This window comes from Mesitornis unicolor, unplaced genomic scaffold (assembly GCF_000695765.1).
Source record: "Mesitornis unicolor isolate BGI_N332 unplaced genomic scaffold, ASM69576v1 scaffold24933, whole genome shotgun sequence".
NCBI lineage: Eukaryota > Metazoa > Chordata > Aves > Mesitornithiformes > Mesitornithidae > Mesitornis > Mesitornis unicolor.
The window spans coordinates 32,746-38,745 of NW_010175689.1; positions in this window are offsets into that span (position 1 = coordinate 32,746).

Consider the following 6,000-nt stretch of genomic DNA (forward strand, 5'->3'; position numbering starts at 1 on the left):
CATTTTTGTATGCAACCAAGAAAACTCCTTGAAATGTCTGCAAACCAGAGAAAAACATTCAGATCATGAAACCATTTACTACTCTCCTAGCAACAGCGGAAAGAGGTAGCGCTAGGGCACATCTGTTCATGCTACTGGAGTGGAAAGGTTATCATGAGAATAACACATTGGACTAGGAATCGAAAGACCTGTATGTATTAGTCATACATGCTCCAGACTAAGGACAGTATCGAGATCACCTAAATTCCCTTAGCCCTGTACTTCCTGTGGCTGATATTCTTCAGTTCTCCATTTTTAAAATGAAGACAATGGCACATTTTATATTTGTGCAGCTCAGCTTTGGACAATCATACATTTTATGTTTATATATCTCAGATGTACCAAGGAATACAAGTGGCTAGCTGAAAACAAGGTTCACAAGAACCCCATCTACCTCTGGAGGCACTTCAGTGTCTTTAGGCATTCAGTCTTTCACAGAAAACAAGCTAGCATGCGGAAATGTGGTTTAGCTCCTTCTTCATTTTGGAGTTAACTCAAAGGCCTAATTCCTGCAGCACAGGGGGACCTCAGCCCAGTATTGTGCAGTAGCTAGTTTGTTTAGTCCTTTCCCATGCTAAAGGTCTGGGCACAGGGGCTTTGCACTGAGCTGGTACTGAAGGCTAGCACCACCCATACCTGTTCCTTCAGGAGCACCCTCGTCAGTGGCCTACAGAGACAGGCCCCTGAAACCTTGAGTTACTGGCTGTGCAATGATCCAGGTGAGAAGCAGACCAGTCCTGGTGCTGCCCCTATACCAAGGTTTGCTGAGGTGCTAGGACTGCAGCTCTGAACTTGGTCAGACTGAAGGAAGTGGCTGAATGCCATGCTTTCACTTTTTTGATGACCTCTCAATCCACAGGGCTATAAAAGAAGCAGCAGTGAACATTTTCTTATCCTTTCATTTGATTTACAATGGCTTCAACTGCCAAGCTCAGCACTTCTGCCATGTGGTAGGCCTGTTCTCAGCCCACATATATGATTTGACCTCCCAGTGCTTCACCATCAGATGTCTTGAGATGGATGTGGAACCGCTTGGCCCTCCAGGATGAGTGTATCTGTGAGCACATGTAACAGCAAGCCTTAGCTGCTAAGTGCTCTAGCTATTGAGGCGTGATGAGTGGCCACACTGAAGGAGGCCACCAAGAACTAGTCACCTGGACACAGGAAGATGACTTTGGCCAACAAGGTCAGGCACCGGTTCACTGTGCAAATTGTCTCCCCCACGACACTGCTTTCAGTGCCTCAGCTACACAGGCAGGCCTGGGAGAAGGATAGTTATGGATGTGGTGTCCCCCTCAGCACTTCTTGCCCATGCTAAGCACCTCCCACTCAGCACAATGGCTGTTATGAACACTGACTTAACTGCCTCACTGAAGTGCCTAACAGATTTAGGATGGTGAACACTTATCCCACAGATGGGTACTTCAGTCCCCTCTTGGGGTTAACTTCTCAGGGATGCATGCAGCCTCTTACTGCATGTGGAGACAGCACCCAGCAAATGACAGTTCTGGTGGCACTTGCACTATTAGGTAATATCAGCAGAGGAAGAAATAACTAATCGTTTCAAATATGACCAGTAAGACACCATGTGGTGCCTAGGCAGTTTAGGAGAACAGGAATTGACTCTCACTTTCCAAGAGTGTAAACAGTTCAGGGCAAATGGGAGCAGCCAAGAGCTCATCACAGCTCCTGGCTAAGTTAATGGAGATTTCTCCCTCCTGCAGTGCTGGTTTCAAACATCACCTCAATCTTTGCCTGTCACCCCATGCTCAATATTTTCAGCTTCACTCTTGTCAATCAGCACAAAGAATTCTGGATGATGGCTAGAAAATGTAGATTACATGCTCAGATTGTCAATCATTCTTCAAACCTTTCCAGAAATAGACAGCACTTGAACCATATCCGTTTCTTATTCTTTTCGCTGCAGCCCCTGGTTTTCTCAATAAAAACAGTGTCAATAAACTCTTCGGCAGGCTCAGGTTTCACACTGAGTCAGTACTTCTGCAATTTTGTACGTCTTTCCAGGACCAGACGGCACTTTGCAGAAGAGTCCCTCGTCACAGGCTGTCCTACCATATATCTCAAACGCAGCCACTTCCTGCTTGTGCACCTCTTTACGCAATTACAACACAAAATTCTCCCTTCCAATTTTACCATGATCCTGTCCAGAACTGGAAGTAGCCACCCTGCAGGGAAGCAGACCAAATAAACCCACAAATATATTTGAATTATTACCGCTTATGTTCATCAATATAAAGGGCACTTAGAAATGTAAAGACTAATGCAATAACCTAAAGAAGCAAATGATAAACTGCATCTGATTCAGATCCCTTTGTATTCAATTACTTGGGATTTTTATGTTCCATCATCTCATCTGCAGTTCCAGGACTAGTCACGTGCAGTGGAAGAGTAAGGTGACCAAAGACATTGTCTAGATAGGGAAAATATATTGCATTATTTTTAACTCAAGTCCTCACAAAAGCCCAGTGCTGTCAAGGGATTAGTATAGCACAAAAAGTCTGAAATTAGTCTTATTTTCTCATTGACTCCTTGTTGCCCAAGATACCCGACTACACTCCTCCCCTTTAAAGGTTCGGCTAACAACTTAATTTTCTAAAAAATCCTCATTTACCCATATATATTATATAGTTCCTATAATGTCACACCTATATACAAATACATCTAAGATTTAAATTGAAGAGTAATGTGAATCAGATCTAAAGAGATGATAGAAATGTCACACTGACAGCCAACCTTTTTGAAGAAACTCATTCCTCTGGTAACAACCTCTTTGCTAATATTACAAGAGCCCTAAAATAGTTGCACAAGTCACTGTTGATGTAATGCAAAAAGGACATTCAATTGGCCTCAGTGTTTCTGAAGATTTTAAATCTTTTTATGACCATCACAGTTCCCATTTTAATAGCCCTTCTGAAAGTGAGTGTTCCCTCCTGATGTCTCACCCTGCTTTCACTGCCTTCAAGCCACTGATGTCATAGGCTCACCCGAGATGACGATTTTGCTAATGCAGTAAAGGTATCTCACATTACAAAGACGGTACAAGGTCCAGGTAAGAGCTGACAGTTGGTTGCTCCAGGTTTCTATGACACTTGTCGAATGAGGTCTCCTGGTAAACACATGGCAGCCCTGGTCACCGCACAGTGAGCCGGAGATACTAAGAGTTTTTATACACTTGAGTTCAGAGTGAGAGAATAGAACTAACGAAGACGATTGGACTGTCCAAATTCCCATAGCATCCTGTCCAGGCAATTTAATCTCACACTCACACAGACAACCCCTCTTTCTATAAGCACAAAGCTGAAAGTGGAAGGAATCGTATTTCCCTTCTGGAAATACTGATGAGTGTGTTTCTTTAAACAGTAGCAAAAAGCAGATGAAGGGGTAACAGGAAGAAAACAGAGCGACAGCGTGGCACTTGCTTTGAAATTACTCAGCACCAACAGGAATTTACTCAAAAGACAGAATAAAGAAAAGCAGCTGTGGCTTTCTACATCACCTGTGTCCAGTACATGGAGTAGGACACACAAAAACTACAACTGAGCTACCATTCTGCAAAGTCCTTCAGGTTTTTCCATGTCCCTTTCCCTCAATCAACATTTGGCATGCAAATCTCCTACTCAGAACTGGCTCGAGCCCTCATTCATCGTATCTAGTAATACGCACAATTTGTACTAATTCAAATGAAGCCATTACCAGGATAATGGAACCACTGAGCCTGGCCCAACATTTAGAAAAGAAATCGGAAAGTACTGTAAAATTCTGGTTATCCAGTGAAAAAGTGCAATTTTTTGCAAATGCGTTCACAATTTAATTGCTTTGCAGGGAAAAAGAAAATCATAGGGACGCTACTTAAAGAAACACTAAAGGCAGAACTGTGAAACCAGTTGCTACATTTTACAAACCAACCAACCTGAAAGTCTTTTGGTCTGCTTCAGTTTGGTGGGACGTTTTTGGTTCTGTATCAACATTTTTCTTTCCTTTCCTTCTTTCTTTGCACAACCTATTACTAAGACTCACACAGCACTCTCCATGGAAAAATTGTCCTCAACAAAAAAACTTAGCACATCCAACTGCAGGTATCCAATAAGCCAGACACTTTATGGAACACAGAGTTATTCTCATTCTCCACAATAAATACATGCTGAAAAACATGGCTGCATATTTGTAACATCAAACACATAACAATGAAGAGAAATAATTAATTTGGACAGAAGAAAAAGTCCTTGTCTGGATTTAGTCAAGAACCTTTGCACTTGGAAACAAGTTTGACAAAATAACAAACAAACAAACAAAAACCAGACAATGTCTGTCTCAGAAAGCTTAGTTAACTAACAACATATTTTATATAAAATGCTCAGACCTTGGTAAAGACTTTCAAATGTGCCTAAAAACTACATTCCCAAGGAGATGTGAGTACTTCTTGCAGGGGCAGACATCCTCTGCTGTAGTGGTACTAACATCCGAAAACCTCTATTCATTGCTCCTTCACCCAGCAGGGTCCAATGCCCACAGGTACCTCTGCTCATGGACATGGTCCTGCAGCAGGTCTAGAGTTGCTGTTAAGTAGTTAATGCTCACATCAAGGCACTTTCTCCCTGTTACAGGATGCGATCCAATCGGATGTTCAGAGTACTGCCAAACACAGTGACTCCCTTTTTCATAACCCAGGGTTAAGAGCAGACTGGCTGGTCACTGGAGACCATGGTGCTTATCTCCACAGCCAGGAAGGGCTCAGCCCCCCTGGAGCAGAACCTGAAGGTCTTCTTCAACCTCTCTGGCTAATGTTGTTAAGCTTTGCTTAAGATATGTGACTATTCACTGGATAAGAGAGAAAGAATGACTGGATGTCCATTTGGGAGATTCAGATAACAAGGTTCTGAGCTAATGTTTAATCATGAAGCAAAGTAACTTCAACAGCAGTGGCTGGTAAGGCAACACACCTGAACTTGCTAGAGCACCTCCTCAGATCATCACCTATAAATACCCCGGGACTGTATCTACACATACCATGAACCCTTATTCAAAGTGCTAACTTTTCTTAACCATATCTGAGATGTCTAATGCAACAGAGTCCAGATACCCAGTTCAGGCTGTGAACCCCATGACTAAAGAAACATACCTAAAAGCAAAGCAGTGCCATGACAGTGAAGTCTCACTTGTACACGCAGCAGTAGGTCTCATTCCCAAAATGACTTATGAGGACTTTGTTAAAATTTTCAAAGTTGCTTAAATCTCATCAGACCTTTTGGAAACTGTGAGTTAGGTTTCCAAATAAAATACATATTTTGTGAGGGAAAAAAAAACAACCTAAGTGTATTATTTCCACAGTGAACAATAAGGAAATAAATAAATGCCATTTTAAAGTATAAGCGATTACAGATGGATAGCCTGGATACAGTGATAAGACCACAGAGAGGACAGGGCACAACACATAGCAGAAATCAAGGTTAGAAAGAATAGCGTAGCAGATAGCCCAGTCCCAGCTTCTTTCTCGCACTTGCACATTCATGCTTTTTTCCAGCTTTCATTGAAGTTGCCCTACGCATTTCCCTTAACAGGTGTCATAATTCCCACTGGAAGCTCTTACCTCTCTGTTCAATTCCTTGGAGATACCAGGGCTCTGACCATCAGTAAATACTGACCCTAAACACCTCTCAACAGAAAGTGCACCAATTTTTTTTTAGTATTTTGTGAGGAAAATACGAGGAAATCTGAAAACCCACAGTAAGCCAGAACTGAAGGGTCCTATCTTTCCCCAGGAGTGCCTGAGCACCGCCAGGGCTAAACCCAGGGACAGGGATGTGAGTAACGGGTGGCCGGGGATGGCAGCAAGCACCTTGCTCCCGGTGTCCGGCCCCGGAGCACCAGCACACGGGGACAAGAATTAAGCAGCAGCACAGCTCTGCCGCAGACCCTCGGCGCGCACGCTGTGGAGCCCCT